Here is a 20638-nt window from a genome sequence, read left to right as displayed (position 1 = left end):
TCAATGCTGGTGTTCACCTGAATTGTCTGGCTGAAGTGATCTTTGTGATCTTTGTGAGGTGATCTAAACAGAGTGAGTTTTTGTTTAGAAAAATCCTGACATCTATACATCATTTATCTAAAAAAGAAAATGTAACAAGCCACTGGAGAAGAATTAATGGGATATCTAACTTCTGCCTGGATCCATTTTAGAAATACATCCACTCCGTCCACTTTTGTTGTTGTTGTTGGTATTTTTTTTATTTTGGTTGTTGTTGTTTTGTTTTGTTTTTGCTTTTACATTTTTTTTCTTTTTTTGGAAAATTTTATACATGAATACTTTGTTTATATCATTTCCACCTCATCCTCTGTCAAGTCTAATTCCTACCATGCCTCCACTCCTTCTCAAATCTAGGGCCTCTTCTTTAATTATTTTCATAACATATACAAGTATAACATACATGAATACAAATGTTGAATGCGTTTAGTGTTGCTGTTAGGTGTATGTGTTTAGGATCTCCAGGTTAAATCCCTGGAAAAAGCTGATTCTCCCGCTCTTAGCAGCAAGTCTCGTGTGGACTTGCGCAGCAGTCAGTGAGATCTCATGCTGGCCTCCCTTCAGCTCTCCAGTCTTTGCGATCTCCATGGAGAGTACAGAGTGGGAGATAAGAAGAGTTTATTGCAGGGAAGGGTGGGATAGACACTTGGGGAGAGAGTGGCTGGAGTCCCAGTTTTTGTTGCTCCATTAATGGAGCAGGGACTAGGATTGCAGATTTCTTAGTCCTTGTCCCGTCCTGGTGGCTATGGTCTTTAATGCTCCATAGTGTGCAGGGAGAAAGCGGAGCACAAACGCATTAATGTTTCCAGAATATGAATTTTCTTTATAAAAGCAGACGATGTAAAATGTTAGGTGTAGTCATACATAGTTATGCTACCTCCCTTCTCCAACCCAACACCTTCCAACACCCCAGCACCAGGTGGGAGAGACAGAAGTTAGTGGGGAGAGGGGGCGTTGGTCTCTTTTTAGAACTTCTTGATGATGATGGTCATCAGGTTCCTTGGGGGCAAGTCCAATCTTCTTAGTCAGGGTATCTCCACCTTCTTCTACTTGTCAAACTGCAACAACAACAACAACAACAACAACAACAACAACAACAACAACAACAGCAACAGCTAGGAGCAGCAGAGCAGGGGGAAGAAAGCAGCAGCTGCCTCCTCTTCATCCTCATCCTCCTCCTCCTCTTTCTCTTTCTCCTGCTCCTCCTCCTCCTGTTCTTCCTCCTCCTTTCACTCCTCCTCCTCCTGCTTGTCCTCCTCCTGTTCTTCCTCCTCCTGTTCCTCCTCCTCCTCTTTGTCCTCCTCCTGTTCCTCCTCCTTCTCTTTCTCCTCCTCCTCCTCCTGTTCTTCCTCCTCCTTCTGCTCCTCCTCCCCCTGCTCATCCTCCTCCTGCTCGTCCTCCTACTGTTCCTCCTCCACTTTCTCCTCCTCCTCTTCCTCCACCCCCTCCTTCAGAGTGTCCCCATCCCTTTCTGGCCTCTGGAATTTATACCCTTTCAAGATTCCCCAGAGTTAAGATATCTGCAACTGGAAGAGATCACACCCCTTGCTAGTGCACGAGACAATCATAGTTAACAGCTGTGGACAAACTGAAGTAGCCCCATATCCCACACCTGGGATTAAAACAAAAACACATTCACATAACATAACTGGGCTTTTAAAGAAATCCAAACTCTCATTACAGTTAGTGCTTTACATTTGAAGATTTTTATTTGATCTAAATTTCAGCTAAACATGCGAAACTTCACAATTAACATTTAGCTCTTGATTTTCCTGAGGTTCATCTGGGTAGTCAATAAACCTGCTTGTACCGTGGTGCAGCAATTGGGCACAAAACAGTTAAAATCTGGAGGAACAAACCAGGCAAGGCCTCCTGACAAGGGAAGTTTTGGGGACAAACCTTCCTTAAATAACCTTAGGCAGCATTGCTGATGACACACAGCCGGTGCACACAAGTTATCTCTGCTTAGAATATTTTAAGTAAATTCATATGGCTAGAAAAAGAAAGATGTCCTTGGATAAAAGTTTCATGGAGTTAAAGGTGACATTAATTCTGGATGAGTCTGAAGCTGGGAAGTTGCATTTTTGTGGTTATTCAAAGAGCTCTGGACTAGGTTTGAATCTTAGATCTGGCCTTTGCTAGCTGGGTGTCATTTTAGTAAAACATTGCACCCCTTTCTGGCCCTTAGTTTCCCTAGCTGTGGGTTTAGGGGCCTGGTTTTGATATCACTGATAATCCTGCAAAGGTTTAAAGGTTTTTGCACTTAACAGTTGTCATTTCAAGTAGGTGTTGCCTACAGATATTATGAAACCTGTGAGTTGATTTGTTGTTACTTTTATGTTTTTGTCTTGAAATTCTACCCTGGCTTTCAGAACGTAGGTGCAGAATGTTGCTGTTAGAACTGTGAATGGGTTTCAGCCTATGGTACATCTGTCGTGTCATTATCTGTTGAAGACCATTTCATAAACGACACCAAAGATTGCACAGTTGCTGTAATTGGGAGGGGGCGGATAGTAGAATTTGGGAATACAAATATTTTACATAAAGGAGATTCACTCATTTATAAAGGACATATCCATCCATCCATCTCTCCATCCATCCATCCATCCATCCATCCATCCATCCATCCATCCACTCATCCACCCACCCATCCTCCATAATATCCCAGAAGGAAAGAAGACAAATGGAACTCTTTTGACAGCATGCCATGTTGTCTTAGCTAACCTATATTCCTTATATTTTTGTGTGGTGGCAGTGCGTCAGTTACTTTTTGTTGCTATGCTCAAACACCACGACCAAAAGCAACTTGCAGAGGCATTTTTGGGGGCTTATGGTTGCACATGGACTAAAATGTGGGGCTGTGGAGGTGACTCTGTGCCTCTGGCTGCTCTCCCAGTTTGGACCTTAAAGACAGATGACTTTTCTGGCCTAGGGTGTTCTCTGACCACAGAAAGAGCTGTGAGAAAGGGAGATTTGCCAGTGTTAACAGACATATTAACACCCCAGACTCCTCCTTAACAAGATCAAAGGGTGTTAAGACCGGAAAAGGGAGTAGTAACTTTCTTACAGATGACTCAGTGTGCTTATGGGTGAAGCACAAGCTACCTCAACAGCTTACCTCCTCTATTTCTTCCCTCTCCTTGGGATAGACAGGCTGGAATTAAATATCAACAGTGAGTGCCTGCATTAGTTACTTCTCATTTCTGTGACTAAACACGTACCCCGAACAACTGGAAAGAGTACTTATTGTTTATTTCAGCTCATAGTTTGGGAGGGTGAAAGCCATGATCAGTTGGGCTCAAGTCTGAGGGTAGGACCATAGTGGGAGGAGTATGTGATTTCAGGAACCTTTTACCTCATGTCAGACAGGAAGTAAACAGGAGGGAATACCAGCACTGGGCTGCCTTCTCCTCTCTCCCTTTCATTCCATCAGGACTCTCTTCCAGAGGGAAGGTACAATCACACTCAGACCAAGGCTTCCTCTGCCAGTTAGTCCTGTTTGGGAAAGCCTCACAGCCATTCCTGGAGCTGTGCCTTGCCAATCCCCTGGGAAACCCTAAGTCTAAACAAGCTGATTTTCAAAACCAACTTCCAGCTTCTCATTGGCAACTAAGGTGAGGAGGGCCTTGAATGGCCTAACAATATCCCCCTACCTACTGACTCCTACAAATGATGTTCCTTGCCTACACAACTCTTCCTATCCTAAGAAGCAAGCTAGCTTCGTCTCCTTTTCTGCATGCAAAAATTACTAAACAAACACGTCTTTCTTAGGTAACAGGATTACTTCACCTTCTTGATGCCACAAACTAGCATCTACTAATGTGCCTGCTCCTTCACCTTCTCCACCGCAAGTCTTCAGAATACCACATGGTAGGCTCCTGGTCCACTTGTTGGCTTGCATAAGCTCAGCTCAATTTATGCTACAGTGCAGGACCCCTTTGCACAGCAAATAGCACCTCCGACAGTGTCCTGAGTCTTCTCACATCAGTTAATGTGATTAAGACAATCACCCTGAAGATGTGCCCATAAGCCAATCCAAGGCAGACAATCCTTTATTAAGATTTTCTTCCTAGGTGATTCTGAGATATGTGAAGGAGGTAATTAAAGCTAACTATCAGGTAAAGGCAGAAGAGAGGCACTGGGGAAACAGCAGTCTTTACACACTTTGTTAATTCAGTAATAGGACTGCCTGATTTATATCCTATACCTGTTTCTTAAGAATATATATCTATGTGTGTGTGTGTGTGTGTGTGTGTGTGTGTGTGTGAGAGAGAGAGAGAGAGAGAGAGAGAGAGAGAGAGAGAGAGAGAGAGAGAGAGAGAGAGAGAGAGAGAGAGGAGATCAGGAGGGTAAGGATGAGCATCCTGGCTCTAGTCCTAAGGAGGCTTTGTGGGCCTGGACCTGTGAATCTCTTCCATCTCTTTGGGGGATGATTCTTGGCCTTAAGCAAATGGCTGTGCCATACATAACTTGAAAATAGTCTTTTCTTTGTGTGAGAAAAGGTCAAGGATGCAGGGAGCTCTTCCATGCAAAGCACAGTATGCCCTTTGAAGGCTAGTGTTTACGTTTTGCTGTATGAGGCAGGCCTACTAAATATAGAAAGCATTTGTGAATCCTCTGAGCAATGCTAGACTAGCATGCAAACATAGACCTGCGAAACTAGTCACATTGCAGAGAGACAAACACATAAATGCAGAAAAGTTTCTAATTCAGGAATTTTCTATTTTTAAGTCATGGATACCTTACAAACAAGCAGTCTTGAAACATCAGTTAGGTGGTGAAACTTTGCTAATATAACTGTTCAAAGCAGAGAGCAAGAGAGCCACTATCCCATGCTTGTGGACCATGCCACCTGTTAGGGTGAACACCTGGAGGAAGGTTCAGAGTAGGAGTAACTTGGGTTTCTTGTTTCTTACCTGTGTCATGGTGTTACAGGGCCTATAAGGCCAGAGCCTGGGCACTGCTCACTTTAATAAGGTAGACCTAACCGCTTCATCTCAATAGGCCAATTAAGCATACACGTGATCATGAACAGCAAATGGGAGATAATTCATGTGGCCCCACTGAGCAGAGGAACAAGGAGATACAGTGTCCTCCTGAGTCTGTCTTGGGATCGTGACATTAAGATTTAGGTTTAAATATAGGGCAGCAGGTGTGCATGTAACTCAGCATGCTTGATCAAGGTGTTGCCCTGCCCATCACTGAGCCATCACTGAACCATCATCTCCTGTATGGTGGTCTGATAGATCACTAGAACTAAGAAATCTCTTGCCGCAGTCAAGTTCCTCCTATGTATGGCCCAGACTTCAGCTTTTTCCTTCATCCAGGATAAGAGTTCCAGAGGAATTCCTATTTCTTGGGGACCGTTGTTGCCATAGTTTCATAGCCAAAAGGAGAGGTAGAACCTAGCTCCTTAGAGTAGCTTCATTCCTGCTGGGCCTGTTACGGTGGCAACTGAATTGTAGTACTGTCTGTCTGTCTGTGGTCCCACAGCTTTCCTCCCTCTCTTCTCGCATTCTTAATTATATCTGGAAGAGTTGCACTTGTAGAATCTGTAAATGAGCATCCAATTTTTTAAACTGGGGGACATGAAATAACTTGTTTCAGAAGCAGTGATGTCCTTCGTTTATTTGAGACACGCTATTGCTCCCGCAACCCAGACTTAGTTTGAGCTGATGATTTTCCTGTCTCAGCTGGGACGATCGAGCGCACTGCTGTGTCCTGCCAGAAGCATATTATTGTGAAATGTTATTGCAAGGTCTCCGATTGCAGGCTTCACGCAGGGCGCTAAGGCAGATGGCAGTTTTGAGTAAGAGATTTATTAAGTTATTAGCAGCATGGGCAGATATTGACAGTAGTTCTGATGAGGGTTCAGGCCGACAAGACAAACTAGAGGTATTCCCTCTTACAGGATTCAGGGAAATGGGAAAGGTCCCATAACATACAGTTAATTGGTGAGTAGCCAGTAACATATGCCTGCAGTCAGGTTGTGGCTCATTGCTGGATGTCAGGGAAGGGACAAAGTTATAGTCCTTTAGTCAATAAATGACCATTGTATCACCATATCATATGATGCAGCCTGTAGCCCTCAGATTGCTTGAGGAGCTTGGTAAACTACCTTTGGAGAAGTGAGAATTACAAGTCCTATCAGGGCACGTCTTGATCTCTTAGGGCCTCATTTAAGTGGGGATCCTGGGGAAATCCTTTGGAGTAGTAAGGATTACAGACTCACAGCCAGCCAGGACAGGGTGTTTGATCATTTCTTTTACAGCAGCTGTAGTGACAAGCAACAAAGGGGCCCATAGAGGTGAACGTGACCCCGAATAGCCCCTAGCCCAAGGCTAGATAGAGACTGTACTAAGGAAAGGGCAGTTGCTTCATCCTTGCTCCCACAATAGCCTTAGGAGATGCCACCCTCAGGAAGCCCAGGGTTGTGCTTCAGTTGGAGCTCTTTTATGTGAGTGTGAAAGAGGGACTCTTCTGCTCTGCAAGAGGAAGGAACTGAAGGGATTATGATGTGCTCACAGACTCGGAAGCCTTTTACCAACATTTTTCATGTCCAGCATAGACAAATGATTTTGATAATCAAGTCATGTATTTTCTTTTTCATCTGCCAAGCCAGGGAAACAACAACCGTTGTTCAAACAAATTACAGGAAATCACTGCTGTTTTTATGGCAAGAACTTTTTTTGGCCACATTGCAGCCACATACACTTAGTGAGATACACACAGAGGAACGATATGTGGGTGATCTGAATATTCACTGATTATTCTTCAATCCATTAATATCACTTTGACGGCGCCAAAGGGACATTGGCATAAAGACTTTCAGATTATCCTAATGGAGCAGTTTGCATCTCAGAATCTTCTATTTATGCCATAGGATGGTCTCGAGTAAGAGTTTTTTACTTTTCTCAGGAACAACATGAGGCTCCAGACTTTGTGTCTTCCTTTGTCACATGGCTACCACCCTGGCTAGCTGCGTGAAAGGTCAGAATGGTTTTCAATAAACATTGTCTTACACAAGGTCTTACTATGTGGCCCAGGCTGACCTGGAACTCTGAATGTAGCCCACTCTAGTCTCAAAAACATAACCTTCCTGTCTCAAAGATGTGGTTTCTAGGCACTGAACCCTACTTGGATTAAACAGATCACCCGCTACACTCTGAGGCAACCTGGGGAATAGTCATGGAATCCAGACGGGGAGTTTGCAAGAATTCAATTCTGTAAGTTCATACAGTGTGAAGGCACTTAGGTCATGTCGACTCACTCCACCCAGACGAGCAGCATTGTACTAGGATAAATGCTGTTGATTGTGCTTTTGTGATTACAAAAATAATGTATGCAGGTGGTAATTCATTAGAGCGTAGCAAAACAAGATAAATAGTTATAGATAGATAGGCAGATGAATACGTTTATAGTCGATAATCTATTAAACATAAGTAAATAGAGAGAACGGTTTTACTTTTGCTTAAAAATTGTTATTTTCCATATTATTTTTTCTTAATCAAGTTTTATTTTATGTGTATGGTTGTTTTGCATGCCTGTATGTCTGCGAGCCACAGGTGGGCCTGCTGCCTTCAAAGGCCAGAAGAAGGGGTCAGCTTCCCTGGACTGGAGTTAGCTATGAGACATGAGCTCCCATGTAGATGCTGGGACTTGAGAAGCCAGTGCCCTTAAACACTGAGCTATCTCTCCAGCCACTTATACTATTTTATATGGCGATATTTCCCAACATTTATTGTAGTAAAACTGGTCATTAAGAGCAAGAAAGAAATAAGCTTGAGATAGTCAATCTATCGTATTTCCATATATAGTTAGCTGGCTTAAGTGTTTCCTAAATCTCTCTGCCCACAGGACAGTTTTTTTCTTATTTTTAATTTATCAGTACAATTTGGTTAATATTCCTTCTTGTAGCATGTGTGTAGATACATGTATCCATGTATCAGTTACATAGAAGTGTTGCTCACCGGTGTGTCACCAGGCAGGCTGTGTCATCTCACTTGGTAACAACAGATAATGTTCTGTTGCTTCTTCTCTGGTAGGTCACAGTGGCTCCTCCTGCCTTTCTGTCCCTCCATCCTTGCATCTCATCTTCACTAACGCAAAATGGTTGCATTAATATACCTTTCTAGAGAGGAGATAAAAGGGTCAACACGAAGGAGAATTCCTAGCTAGGTCTGACCCTTAAAAACCAACCACGGTCTTAGGAGAATCATGAATAGGTTCTGGTTAAGCCTCACCAAGTCATGTGGCTCCTCTCTGAGTGGGGTGGAACTCCCACATAAATCCAGGGGAGTTTCCCCTCCTGGGTACTGCACATTATTTCAGACCGTTCTCCCTGGAACCAGTTTCAAGACGGATCCTGCTTTGTGAGGCAACACTGGTTTTTGTCAGCCAAGCCTGGGCCTCCTCAGGCATCACTGTTGTTTCAAAATGTAGAATTCTAAACTTTTTTCCTCTGGTTAATTTTGTATATGGGATGCCTACTGGTGGCAGATCTCTGTGACCTGCACATCCCCTATGCTTATGTAGGGTTTGTTGTTACCTGAAGACACGGGGAATCACGTAGTACTGATACACACACATATCTCTGCCGACCTGCTCTCTAGCTCCTCAGCTCTTATAGGAGCAAGCTTGGCATGTTCACTGACCTGCGTTTGGTACCATATAGTCCCCAGATGCTACTATGTCTGGTTAAAGTGTCATCTTACCTCTTCTATAAATCTTGCCCTTTGCTTTCATGCTCATTTGCGTGTAACCAGGACCTTAAGGTGAAGTCAGTGGCTCACACAAATTGACAGCTAGCTAGCTAGAGGGCAGATAGATGATGATAGATACATAGATAGATAGATGATAGATAGATAGATAGATAGATAGATAGATAGATTCCCTTAAATATTCTGTTTCTCATCTCCCTAGAACACTCTATCTGGTATTTGGACAGTTCACACATCTTTGCAGTTGGACTCTTAAAAGCAGCCTGTGTGCATGTGCGTGTGCATGTGTGCAGCATGCATACGTGTGTGCGTGTGTGTATGTCCTAATGTTTTGCCAACTTGACATAAGCTACAGTTAAATTAGGAAGAAGAACCTCAATTAATAAAAATGTCTCCATCAGCTTGCCCATAGGCAAGTTTCCAGGGCATTTTCTTGATTAGCAATTGATGTGGGAGGATCCAATCCACTGGGGGTAGTGCCATCCTGGACAGGTGGTCCTGGGTTGTATGAGAAAGCAGGGTGGGCAAGCCACAGGGAACAAACCAGGAAGCAGCGTTCCTCCATGCCTTCTCTTCCGTTTCAGCCCCTGGGTTTTTGCCTCTTATTTCTTGTGGCCTGTGACCTGGAAGTTGTAAGCTGAAATAAGCCTTTTCCTGCCCGTTACTTGTTTTGTTTTGTTTTGTTTTGTTTTTGTTTTTGTTTTTGTTTTTTGAGACAGGGTTTCTCTGTGTAGCCCTGGCTGTCCTGGAACTCATTCTGTAGACCAGGCTGGCCTGGAACTCTGGGATCCATCTACCTCTGCCCACTCAGTGCTGGGATTAAAGGCATGTGCCACTCTCTGGCCCCCAAATTGCTTTTGATCTTTGTGTTTTATCACAACAAGAGAAACTTCAACTAAGCCGGCATGTTAAAGCTGTAATGATCCCATAGCTAATTAAAAATATTTAGTCCTCATCTTTGATGTGGGGACCACTGTGGCGACAGGGCATGGCCAGTGCTTCACCTTCTTTCCTCCAGGTACCTTGCTACTCCAGGCTTCCTGGCTTAGCAGAGGAAGGAGGAATTCAAGGTATGCAGAGCTGTGTGTCCATAGCTTGTGGCGGAGAGGTCAGAGGTTCCTTTCACTCCTAGTGGAACCGGCATGCCCCTGCTGGCTGTACATGGTACTGTCTTCTTTTTCTCTTTATTATGCTTTAGAAAAAGGGAGGATACTGTCAGCTTTCTAAGAATATAGTGACACCGAGAAATCTCCTTGATACCCAACATTTACTGGGCACTTTCCAGAAGCCAGGCCCTGCACTAAGATATTACAAATATTTGTGTTTTTTTTTTTTTTTTTTTTTTTTACTTATTTCCCACAAATTTATGAAGTAAGACAACAGCCCATTGAACAGGTGAACTGAGTTTCTGTTGAAGTTCCCACCCAATTCACCCACAAGTGTGTGAATTGAAATTCACAGCTCAGCTGGTCATATCCCAGTGGCAAGAAGCTAACTACTGGGATTTCCTGTCACTCTTGTTTGAGCCTTTGTCAGCCATGTTGGTTTTGACTTAAGAGATCATTCCTTCAGCTCAAGAGGTGGCCGACTTTTGGAATGAAAGTTTAGTGGGAAAGCGTCATGCCCATCTGCTTGTGTCTCTAGCTCTTGCCATGCTGTCCTGAGAGTGGGGTTCCACAACGGAGTCAGGGTGGCCTGCTCAGGGGAAAGTGTTGCTTATTAGGCTTGTCATGGGAAAGCTTGCTGACTCTTGTCCTGGGTGACTCAGGAAGTTGACATCCACTCTCACCCCATGGGTGGTGTGGCTCTCTGAGCTTTGCCAGCTCTTTGCTGCTCTAGAGATGTTAACAGCAGCATCTTGGGAAGCTGATGTCGAGCTATGTGCTGATTCCAAGCCTTAATAGCTCTCATATGAGAGCTGAGCCTGTGCTGCACCACAAAGGGTCATGAAATTGCCAATATCTGACTCCTTTTGACTCATAAAATGGAAATTTAATAATTTTTTAAAGCTGTAACACAGTGTAGTCTTCAAGCAAAAGCAGTGTGGGTTTTAAATTATCTTCGGATGATAACTGAATTCCTCAAACTATCTGTCTTCCTAAAAAAGCATAGGATAGTAACATACCTGGAATTAGCATGAGAATTCCTATATTACACCAAGCACATAAGAAATTGTAAGTGCTTCCCGTAGAAGCACCCAGAGACTCCTGCCTTTAGCACACAGGTCTTTAGGTGCAGTCATCTGAACCTCAGTACTCCAAGTCTATATTCCATCTATACTCCACAAGTCAACGCTCCATCTATAAAATCTTCCCTGCGATTTGACGATGATGCTGGTGGAATCTTTGTTCTGTAGCATTTCTGGAGGAGTATCTTGTTTGCTTCTAACATTTTCCTCTCTTAGCCTCTGAGCCATCTCTCCAGCCCAACATTTTCCTCTCTTGAGCAGGAAAAAGTAGTATAGACAGCCGCTTAAAGAGTGCATTGCATGAGGCAGACACTGCATAAGCAGGAAGGGAGATGCCAAGTGGTTTCTCCAGAGAGGGGCATCCCAGCCTCCGTGGGGGGCGGTCTTCTGCATCTGGTGAGATGCCTCCACTCCCTCCTGTGTATGTGAAAGCCTCTAAAGGAACTCCTCCACTCAAGGAGCTGTGAGCTCTGGCTGTGAAACCCTTCTTATTTGAACACAAAATTACTCACGTGTCATTGATGAAGAGACACTGGTGGTGTTTCCTTTCACACGTCTTTTCACAAGCATGAATAGATTAGTGTTTAAAATTAGGGGCCTCTTAAAAATGTTATTGGTGAAAAGGGAAATGACATCTGTCTGAGGTGATGCTCTCGTTTTTCCAATATGATAGCTACACATTGTAGACAGGTATCGAGATCCTACATTGTAACCCACAGATAGGCATAATTAGTATGGCTGCTTTAAAATCGATACTTTAGACAATTAAAAACAAAAACAAACAAAAGCTGGTGAAATCTTCGCTCTGTAGATCTTTCTCCAAAGCTGACTGCCAAGTCTCCATCCTCTCCTGGCTTGCTGGACTTTAAACACTTTGAACGGTCTGAAGGTCGACTGGCATTCCATCCCAGACAGAGACGGATGAGGTGTGCGCGTTTGTTGATGTTTGCTTGGTATTTTTAGCCCAGAGTTAGCAGAAGTAGAGTCATAGCAGGTTGGCTTTTATTAAGGCTGACATTTCACATCTCTCCGGTCAAACTCTTTCTTTGGGAGAATCCATTTGACTTGGCTGCTCCAGTGGCCTGCTGCGGGACTGTTAGCAAATCCTGGTGTCTAACAGAGTGGGTCTCTCTGTTGCCAGGATCCTTTTGTACTTCTTAAAGGGTTGCTGTGTAGGGTGCTAAACCTAGAACTTAAAGACTTTAATTTTAAGTACTTCACTTTCATGAGTTTTAAAAGGGTGCAGGGCTTTTCCAACTTCATGCTTGATGCTGGCTGTTAACTACTGTTGTCCACTGCTTTTCTCAGACAATAGGGCAGGTCGCACATCTTCTAGATCCATTCTTATTATAATACTGGGTTCCAAGGATGCTTTTTTTCCCCCTAAAACTTTATTTATAAGAAGGCAAAATAGATATGGTTAAACGGCCTGAGTCTGTTCTGTGTCTAACGGAGATGTTTTCTGTGTATATATGAGAGAGCGTACCTGTGCGCACATGCACAGGTAACACAGACATATGTGGGGGCATGTCCAGTTCTGTATTGCAGGATATTTGACCCCACTGTGAACCCCCGAGATTGTGAACTGTAGAAACCTGTTTGTAGCTGTCGAGTGGCCCAACCCTAGCACACACCTTTAATCCAAGACCTTCCTGTAAATAAAAACTGAATAGTTAGCCCTAGGTCGAGGGGTGGAGCAAGAAATCAGCTGACGGGGATTAAGCGCAAAGCAGGGGCACTGAGAGAAGCTTAGTTAAGACAGGGTAAGGAACTGTTTGGCTTTTGTTACGTTTTGTTTTCTTTCTTTCTGGGATATGAGCTGAATAGTTATTCCCTTACATGTCTGCCTCCACCGGAATCTTCTCTTTCCTCTCTTAGGAGCGTAAGACCGAGCTGAGGAGACCAACAGGGCATGCTGGGTAGGATTCCCCCTGTTCTTGTTTCTGCCATTTTGTTAGCACACAGTCTCCGAGTTTCCTAACAGTTACTGTTTGTGATCACCAAGAGTCTGTTCCAGCATAAAAGAGGGTCTTCCCCCCTCAGCATAAAGATCTTTCCCTTTTTATTTTTGTTCTGGTAATATCACTCCTGCTTCTGGGACCATGAATGTCTTTAACAGTCATGGAAAGGCCACACCCACACACAGATTGAGATAAGGATAAGTGTTAATACAGTATGACAGTTGGCAAACACATTTAAATATGCGTGGGATGCCTTCAGATCCAGAGTCCTTTCATTACGTGAACTGAAAACAAATTAAGTTTTTAAAAAGTTTCTGATCGCAATTTCTGGTAACAGGTCTGAGTAGGTGTCCTAAAACTTTCTTGCTGAAAACAATAGTGGATAAATATAAGAAAAACATTATTATTGCTAAATTACATCACTGAAGTAGAAAACAGTCGAGAATCACAAATAGATGTGGGTTTTCATTTACTGCAGCTGGCTACTAGAATAATCTCCTCAGCATCAGAAATGCTGTCTACTTTGTTTTCGGTGCTCTGTCCTCTCCAGCTAAAGCAGGTAGTAGGCAATCATAGGTACACAGTAGGCAGCCAACGTAAAGACGGATAAGGATCCAAATGTTTTCCCTATCGGAGTTGAGGGTCAGTCACATGCAGACTCACCCGTGGTGACAGGCTAGGGTCAGTATTAGCTCTGGCTTAGATGAACAAGATACAGATGGAATGTTCACAGACATATATGCGCGAGTGTTCACACACTTGTTACTCAGTGGCAGAGCCTACAGGTCCTTGAAGCAAAGATACCACCAACGTGCACACTCAGCACCCAGATCTCGGCTTCTAACAGCATCCTCCATCAAAAAGAACTGGGATTCTTGGGAAAATACGATTCTAGAAAGACAAGCAAATAAACAATACTGACCTGAAGCACGAAACTAAAAGAAAAAGTACCCAAATGAAACAGCCCATAATGATGGAGATGAACACCTTGTATACAATGACAGAGATAAACACCCCCAACACCCCCATAAGGATGTTATTTTATGCTAAAACAACCTTTTAGTAATCACAAAGGAAGATTTTTAGGAAACTCAGAGATGTCCAACCCTCAGTGGTCAAATATAGAATAATGTAAATGACAAGATAAGTAAAGCACGATTTGGTTGTAACTCAAAAGTATAAAATCAAAATTAATGGGTGTGTGATGGTGAAAACAAACCTCGGAATGAATAAGCAAACAGAAGGATAAGGTAAATAGTCCACAGAGAAGAGTCCCAAGTAGTCCCTAGGAGCATGTAGGTCTCTACCCAGAGGAGGTGGAGCAGAGCCCCACTTTTCCTAAGTGTGCTGCCTGGATGGCTTACTTAAGCACCATGGAGAGGAGGGGAAAGGAGTATTAATGTGACAAGAACCATGATGGAAGTCAGCATCAAGAGAGGTCACAGTGCTGGCAGTGTATCCTCTGCCTGCCACCTGACAAGATAGGCTTTTAATTTGTCCAGTCTCTCTTCATCACGAGAAAAACACCAGACAAACACCAGTTAAGGAATGTTCTGAAAGATATCTGACTAATATTCTTTACGATTGTGAATCTAAAACAAAAACAAAAACAAAAAAAAGCAAAAACAAACAAACAAACAAAAAAATCAAGGCAAACCCTGAGAATCCATCACAGTGAAGAGAAGACTAACGGGAGGCACAATGTAATATAATAATAGCAATATTGTATGTATATTATATGCTTATATAGTAGGACACGTATAATGCATATATTATATTAAGTTCCCAAATATTAGGAAAAAGTTGCACATTTAAAAAAATTGTAATTATTGTATTCTGATGAAACCTTAAAGTGGAAAAGGATGATGGATTAAAAATAGTGAATCTGAATTCACAGTATGGATTTTGGTTCATTGTGATTCACACACACGGGCACCATGCTTGTAATAAGCATATCAAAGTGTGACCCTCACCTGATGGAAAATGAGTGTGAGAGTTACAGGGTCCCACCGCTTGCAAATGCTCTATAGATCGAAAACTATTAAAGTGCTTATTTAAACGTTTTAAATGGATGAAATTAACCACTATCATGCATGTGCATATCTGAAAGTGTAAGTACTTTAGGAAAATGATTAAAAGGTAATTATCAATTTATGGATATTGGAGAGATAGGGAGGAGCTGTGGTGGAGATGTGGCACTCGTTCACACAAAGGCTTTCAGAGGGAGGACCTAATGCTTCTGTTTCTGCCATTTCCCAGAAGGAGGGCTGGAGGCTGGAGGTGAGATGTGAATTTTGAGTAGCGTTATGCTCCACATGTGATGAAACTGGGAGCCCAACTCACCAGCCCGACCTCACAGCCATGCTCAGACCAAAGCAAAGCTGGCCTGACATAGACTGTAGGAATTTAAAACAAAATCAAGATACCTAGTTTTCCCAGATAAAATCAATTTCAGGAGATGAATTGTTAACTGGTGACAAAAGCTTTTCTTGGTTTTTGTGAGGCAGGAATGTGAGCAGAATTGACCTAGAAAGCTAGAGACAAAAGATCACAAGTGGAAATAGAGCCGGGAGAAGAGATATTTCTGAGAATCCTCAACAAAGGACTGGACTTTGCTGTAGAGCCTTCTTAAATAAGAAGTCAAAGATGTCTATACTGTGCTGCAAAGTGGATTTGGTGTATGTTTCTGTTTTTCCTGTTTTTGCACAACCTGAACTCAGGACATCTTAGAGCAAGGGTTCCCACTCTTCCTAATGCAGTGACCCTTCAGTGCAGTCCCTCATGCTGTGCTGACTCCCAAGCATAAGATTAATTTCATTGTTACTTCTTTTAAAAAATTTTTTTTAATTAATTTATTCTTGTTACATCTCAATGTTTATCCCATCCCTTGTGTCCTCCCATTCCCTTCTTCCCTCCCTCCCCTTTTCCCCATTATTCCCCTCCCCTATGACTGTTCCTGAGGGGGATTACCTCCTTATGTATATGCTCATAGGGTATCAAGTCTCTTCTTGGCAACCTGCTGTCTTTCCTCTGAGTGCCACCTGGTCTCCCACTCCAGGAGACATGGTCAAATGTGAAGCACCAGAGTACGTGAGAAAGACATATCCCACTCTCCCCTCAACTGTGGAGAATGTTCTGACCATTGGCTAGATCTGGGTAGGGGTTTAAAGTTTACCGCCTATATTGTCCTTGGCTGGTGCCTTAGTTTGAGCAGGACCCCTGGGCCCAAATCTGCCTTTCATAATGTTCTACTTGTAGGTTTCTAGGACCCTCTGGATCCTTCTACTTTGCTATTCTCCCATGCTTCTTTCATTTAGAGTCCCAATAGGATGTCCTCCCCTCTGTCCCAGTTTCCTGGTAAGTGAAGGCTTTTGTGGGACATGCCCCTTGGGCTAGTATGTGAGTATATACCATTTGAGTCTTTCTGCTTCTGGGTTAACTCACTCATTATGATCATTTCTAGCTCAATCCATTTATCCACAAATTTCAGGAATTCCTTGTTTTTAATAGCTGAGTAGTATTCCATAGTGTATATGTACCACAGTTTCTTTATCTACTCTTCTACTGAGGGACACTTAGGGTGTTTCCAAGTTCTGGCTATTATGAATAAGGCTGCTATGAACATGGTTGAGCAAATTTTCTTGTTGTGTGCTGGAGCATCTTCTGGGTATATTCCAAGGAGTGGAATAGCTGGGGTCTTGAGGAAGCCCTATTCCATTTTTCTGAGATAGCACCAGATAGATTTCCAAAGTGGCTGTACTAGTTTGCATTCCCACCAGCAATGAAGGAGTGTTCCTCTCTCCCCACATCCTCGCCAGCATGTGGTGTCGCTTGAGTTTTTGATCTTAGCCATTCTGATGGGTGTAAGATGGAATCTCAGAGTTGTTTTGATTTGCATTTCCCTGATGACTAAGGAGGTTGAGCATTTCTTTAAGTGTTTCTCAGCCATTTGATATTCCTCTGTTGCGAATTCTCTGTTTAGTTCCAAGCCCCATTTCTCAATTGGGTTATTTGGTTTGGTGGTATTTAATTTCTTGAGTTCTTTATATACTTTGGATATTAGACCTTTGTCAGATGTAGGGTTGGTGAAGATCTTTCCCAGTCTGTAGGCTGTTGCTCTGTTCTCTTGACAGTGTCTCCTGCCTTACAGAAGCTTCTCAGCCTCATGAGGTCCCATTTATTAATGGTTGACATTAAGGCCTGGGCTGTTGGTGTTCTGTTCAGGAAGTTGTCTCCTGTGCCAATATGTTCCAGGCTCTTCCCCACTTTTCTTCTAAGTGACTTAGTGTCTCTGGTTTCATGTTGAGGTCTTTAATTCACTTGGATTTGATTTTTGTGCAAGGTGGCAAATATGGGTCCAGTTGCATTTTTTTACACATAGACCTCCAGTTAGACCAGCACCATTTGTTGAAGATGCTATCCTTTTTCCATTGAATGGATTTGGCTTCTTTGTCAAAATCAGTGACCATATGTGGTGTGGATTCATATCTGGGTCTTTGATTCGATTCCACAGATCAACCAGCCTATTGCTGTGCCAGTACCATGCTGTTTTAATTAGTATTGCTTTATACTACAGTTTGAGATCAGGTATGGAGATTCCTCCGGAGCACCTTTTATTGTACAAGATTGTTTTAGCTATTCTGGGTTTTTTTTTGTTTTTCCATATGAAGTTCAGAATTGAACTTTCAATGTCTTTAAAAAATTGCGTAGGTATTTTGATAGGGATTGCATTGAATCTGTAGATTGCTTTTGGTAGGATGGCCATTTTTACTATGTTAACTCTCCCGATCCATGAGCAAGGAAGATCATTCCATCTTCTCAGGTCATCTTCAATCTCTTTCTTCAGAGTTTTGAAATTTTTTTCAAACAAGTCCTTCACTTGCTTAGTTAGAGTGACTCCTAGATATTTTATATTGCTTGTGGCTAATGTGAAGGGTGTGGTTTTCCTAATTTCTTTCTCTGCAAGCTTGTCATTTGTGTATAGGAAGGCTACAGACTTTTTGGAGTTAATTTTGTATCCAGCTAGTTTGTTGAAGGTGTTTTTCAGCTGTAGGTGTTCTCTGGTGGAATTTTGAGGGTCACTTATGTACACTATCATATCATCTGCAAATAGGGATAATTTGACTTCCTCCTTTCCCATTTGGATACCCTTGGTCTCCTTTTGTTGTCTTGTTGCTCTGGCTAGAACTTCAAGTACTATATTGAAGAGATATGGATAGAGTGGGCAGCCTTGCCTTGTTCCCGATTTTAGAGGAATTTCCTTGAGTATCTCACCATTTACTTTGATTTTGGCTATTGGCTTGCTGTATATAGCCTTTATTATGTTGAGGAAAGTGCCTTGTATCCCTGATCTCTCTAAAACTTTAAACATGAATGGGTGTTGGATTTTGTCAAATGCTTTCTCTGCATCTAAAGAGATGATCATGTGGTTTTTTATTTTCAGTTTGTTTATATGGTAGATTACATTGATGGATTTCCGTATATTAAACCATCCCTGCATGCCTGGAATGAAGCCTACTTGGTCATGATGAATGATATCTTTGATGTGTTCTTGTATTTCTTTTGCAAGTATTTTATTTAGTATTTTTGCATTGATGTTCATAAGAGAAATTGGTCTGAAATTCTCTTTCTTTGTTGAGTCTTTGTGAGGTTTAGGTATCAATGAGACTATAGCCTCATAGAATGAATTTGGTAATTTTCCATCCATTTCTATCTTTTGGAGTAGCTTGAATAGTATCAGTATTAGCTCGCCCTTGAAGGTCTGGTAGAATTCTGCACTGAAACCATCTGGCCCTGGGCTTTTTTTTTTTTTGGTTGGGAGACTATTGATGATTGCTTCTATTTCTGTAGGGGAAATGGGACTATTTAGCTTGTTTATCTGTTCTTCACTCAGCTTTGGCAAGTGAACTTGATCAAGAAAATCGTCCATTTCCCTTAGATTTTCAAATTTTGTGGCGTATATGCCTTCAAAGTAGGATCTTATGATTCTTTGAATTTCTTCAGTGTCTGTTGTTATGTCTCCCTTTTCATTTCTGATTTTGTTGATTTCAATACTGTCCTCTCTGCCTTTAGTTAGTTTGGCTAATGGTCTGTCTATCTTGTTGATTTTCTCAAAGAACCAGCTTTTGGTTTTGTTGATTCTTTGGACTGTTTTCTTAGTTTCTAATTTGTTAATTTCAGCCCTGAGTTTGATTATTTCCAGACGTCTACTCCTCTTGGGTGTTTCTGCTTCTTTTTTTCCTAGGGCTTCCAGTTGTGTCATTAAGATGCTTATGTGCGATGTTTCCAATTTCTTTTTAAAGGCACTTAGTGCTATGAATTTTCCTCTTAGCACTGCTTTCAATGTATCCCACAAATTTGGGTACGTTGTTCCTTCATTTTCATTGAATTTCAGAAACTCCTTGATTTCTTTCTTTATTTCTTCCCTGACCCAGGTGTCATTTAGCAGAGAGTTGTTTAGTTTCCACGTACGTGTAGGCTTTTTGTTATTTCTATTGCTGTTGAATTGCAGCCTAAGAGCATGGTGATCTAATAGGATACAAGGTATTATTTCAATCCTCTTGTATCTATTGAGGATTGCTTTGTGACCTACGATATGATCGATTTTGGAGAAGGTTCCATGGGGTGCAGAGAAGAAGGTAAATTCTTTCTTGTTTGGGTGAAAGGTTCTATAGATATCTGCTAGATCCATTTGACCCATGGCATTGGTTAATGATGTTATTTCTTGGCTTAGTTTCTGTTTCAATGACTTATCCTTCACTGAGAGTGGGGTGTTGAAGTCTCCCACTATTATTGTGTGGGGATCGATGGATGGTTTAAGCTTTTTTAGCAGATCTTTTACAAATGTGGGTGCCCTTGTATTGGGAGCATAGATGTTCAGAATTGTGATGTCATCTTGGTTGACTTAACTTTGATGAGTATGAAGTGTCCTTTCTCATCCGTTTTGATTAATTTTGGTTGAAAGTCTATTTTGTTCGATACTAAAATGGCTACGCCTGCTTGCTTCTTGTGACCATTTGCTTGGAATATTTTTTTCCAACCTTTTACCCTGAGGTAAAGCCTTTCATTATGGGTGAGATGTGTTTCTTGAACGCAGAAGAATGTTGGATCTTGTTTATGCACCCATTCAGTTAGTCTGTGTCTTTTTATTGGAGAATTGAGGCCATTGATGTTGAGAGATATTAATGACCAGTGACTGTTAAGAGTCTTAATTTTGATGTTGTTTCCAGTCGAGCATTTGTGTAGTTGTGTTTTTGCCATGGGATAGCTATCTATTTCCTGGGTAGTTTTGGTTGTAGCTTGACCCTTTGGGATGGAGTTTTCCTTCTAGTACCTTCTGTAAAGCTGGATTTGTGGATAGGTACTGTTTGAATTTGTTTTTGCCCTGGAATATTTTGTTTTCTTCATCAATGGTTATTGATAGTTTTGCTGGGTAAAGTAGTCTGGCCTGGCATCTGTGGTCTCTTAGGGTTTGCAGGATCTCTGTCCAGGCCCTTCTGGCTTTTATGGTCTCTGCTGAGAAGTCGGGTGTAATTCTGATAGGTTTGCCATTAAATGTTTTTTGGCCCTTTTCCCTTGCAGCTTTTAACATTTTTTTTTTGTTGTTCTGTATGTTTTGTGTTTTGATTATTATGTGGTGGGCAGTTTTTCTTTTCTGGTCAATTCTATTTGATGTTCTGTAGGCCTCTTGTATGTTTATACGCATCTCTTTCTTTAGATTGGGGAAATTTTCT

This window comes from Acomys russatus, chromosome 28, assembly GCF_903995435.1.
Source record: "Acomys russatus chromosome 28, mAcoRus1.1, whole genome shotgun sequence".
Lineage (NCBI taxonomy): Eukaryota > Metazoa > Chordata > Mammalia > Rodentia > Muridae > Acomys > Acomys russatus.
Note: the sequence above shows the minus strand (reverse complement) of the source record.